This window comes from Oryctolagus cuniculus, chromosome 5 (assembly GCF_964237555.1).
Source record: "Oryctolagus cuniculus chromosome 5, mOryCun1.1, whole genome shotgun sequence".
NCBI classification, from domain to species: Eukaryota; Metazoa; Chordata; class Mammalia; order Lagomorpha; family Leporidae; genus Oryctolagus; species Oryctolagus cuniculus.
The window spans coordinates 47,578,723-47,581,259 of record NC_091436.1 but is presented as its reverse complement, the minus strand read 5'-3'; the positions used below and the strand labels follow the sequence as shown (position 1 = coordinate 47,581,259).

At 41.3% G+C, this 2,537-nt stretch overlaps 1 pseudogene; it reads right to left on the bottom strand.

Annotated features, from left to right (window-relative positions):
• Positions 1-958: 958 nt before the first annotated feature.
• On the bottom strand, positions 959-1,764 carry LOC100357589 (microtubule-associated protein RP/EB family member 1 pseudogene; annotated as a pseudogene).
• Positions 1,765-2,537: the final 773 nt, after the last annotated feature.

Below are 2,537 nucleotides of genomic sequence, written 5' to 3'. Positions count from 1 at the left end.
ATGCATTTGCATAACACTAATACTACAAAAACTGACATAGTAAACCTGTAAGATGGGCAGGAATTATTATTTTCATTTTACAACAGAAAGATAACTGAACAGGGATGGGGTTATCCATCAAAGCACACATAGCTTACATGTTTAGAAACAGGATTTTAAAAGAGGGCTCTATTTATTATTGTTGGATAAGTTCATTTTTTTTTACTCTTAAGGCATTTATTTATTAAAATGTTCTCTGCCGGGGCTGGCGCTGTGGCATAGTGGATTAAAGCCCTGGCCTGAAGTGCCAGCATCCCATATGGGCGCCAATTCTAGTCCTGGCTGCTCCACTTCCGATCCAGCCCTCTGCTATGGCCTGGGAAAGCAGTAGAAGATGGCCCAAGTTCTTGGGCCCCTGCACCTGCGTAGGAGACCTGGAAGAAGCTCCTGGCTCCTGGCTTCGGATGGGCACAGCTCCGGCCACTGCGGCCATCTGGGGAGTGAACCATCGAATAGAAGACCTTTCTCTCTGTCTCTGCCTCTCTGTAACTCTGTCTTTCAAATAAATAAAATAAATATTTTAAAAAAATAAAATGTTCTCTGCCAAGATTTCGCATTAACTTGAAATTCAATTCAGTCTTTACATTTCTTTATTGAGGTCCCCTGCTCAGCATATTACATAAAAACACCTTCTCCAGCAAACAGTGTGACCAGCATCCACATGGTGAGAGCCCCACAGTCAGCCTCTTTGTTACCCAGGTGAACCAACTAGATGTTAATACTGCTCTACTATAAGGTAAAAGCTCTTCGTTCAAGCTTATTGGAAAAGGAGTGAAACTTCTGCACTTTTAAGAAGAGGTACTTTTTGCTTATGAAAAGAAACCAGCGAGTCCTCTGAGGATAATAAAGGAGAGTTATTTTACAGTTAAACACATGATTTGGAGTGAAGAATTCAGATGTTGCTCTGCTGGCCATGTTATTAATACTCTTCTTCCTGGGGGCTCCCTTCATCGGGTATCACAAAGCCTTCGTCTGTAGACAATTGTCTACAGACAATCGTCTGTCCACAATCCTCTGCAAAACAGGGTCATTTTTCCTTCATTCTCTTGGCAAATCAATTCAATGTTCCTTAGCTTTCCAAAGTAGAAAACTCTCTCTTTCTCCAAGTCTTCAACAGTAAGTTTCAATACATTGACCTGCTGCATCAATTCAGCTGCTTTGTCATCGCCATAGCCCACACCGGGATTCTTTCGTACCACCCCTGGACCAGCCTTAGGAGTTGCAGTAGTCCTCTGTGTTGAAATAGGTCTCTGTGGAGCTGCACTGCTAGAGATAAGAGGTTTCTTGGGTTTATTCAGAGCTGGAGCAACTAGGGAGGGAGCCACAGCAGTTTCTTGACCTTGTCTGGCAGCTACAGCGTCATAGTCTTTTCCATCATAGTTCGCGTCAAAAAACAAATTCAAAATTGTCCTGAAACTTTCCTTTTACTAATTTATCCACAGGAATTATTTTGTCAGCACCCATTCTCTTAAAACCTGCTGAAGTTCTGGATGTATTCGTGTTCTGGTTTAGCCTGGAATTTCACTTTCTTCAAGGCAACGGAGCCAGGGAACAACATGCCCATAAACTGACAACATGCAGCCCCTGAGCACAACTGCTCGATCTTCGTCAGATTCAACTGCAGAGACTCGTTGGTCCAGGCCAGCACGTCATGTCGACTGAGGTTATCACTGGTGACCAGTGTGGAGTATATGTTCACTGCCATCTTCGGCTCTCGGCAGAACCACGTCCTTTGCCCGCACCCAGGTCCAGTTCCGTCTTCATCTCATTCAAACCGCTCGACCTGGATAAGTTCATGATTTAACAGAGTAAGTTATAAAAATAAGATTAATATTTTAATTAAATGATCAATTCTTTCTTTTCCTTATATACAGATTCATGTAAAGCTTGCCAACAAAATATCAACTCATTAAACACTAAATATCAGACTTCAAATGACCACTGAACAAATGAATCAAAGTAGCATTCTTGTTAGCTGCTTTAGTAACTACTTACACAATTATTTAGGAAAAATAAATTTTATCCTAAAGAGTTTGACAAACTCAACAGCAAATTACAGGTGAATAGATAAGAAGCTACAGTGAAGGATCTAGGAAACCAGAATGTTTGTTATGCTTCTCCTTTGTTCTAGTCGGTGAAATAGGCATATAAAGCTAGAAAAACATATCTTGTATTAACATTGTTAGCAATCCAACTACCTGCTTGGAGGAACCCCAAGATGGGTCTTACTCACTTGTTTCAGAGAATCAAGGACGTTTGATAGGAAATACATTTGATTTGAGTCATGAGGATGAAATGAATAATCCAGGAGAGGAAGAGAAGGTTAGTTCAAGCAGAGAAACCAGGATGTGCAAAAACCGGAAGTTGGATAAACACACAATATGCTCTGGAGAAATGAGGAGGAATTCAGCATTACTTGAAAATGCTCCATATGAGGTGCAGTCTTAGAGGCAAGTCTGTAAGGGTAGGTGGAGATCGTATTGTAAGCAGCCTTTTGT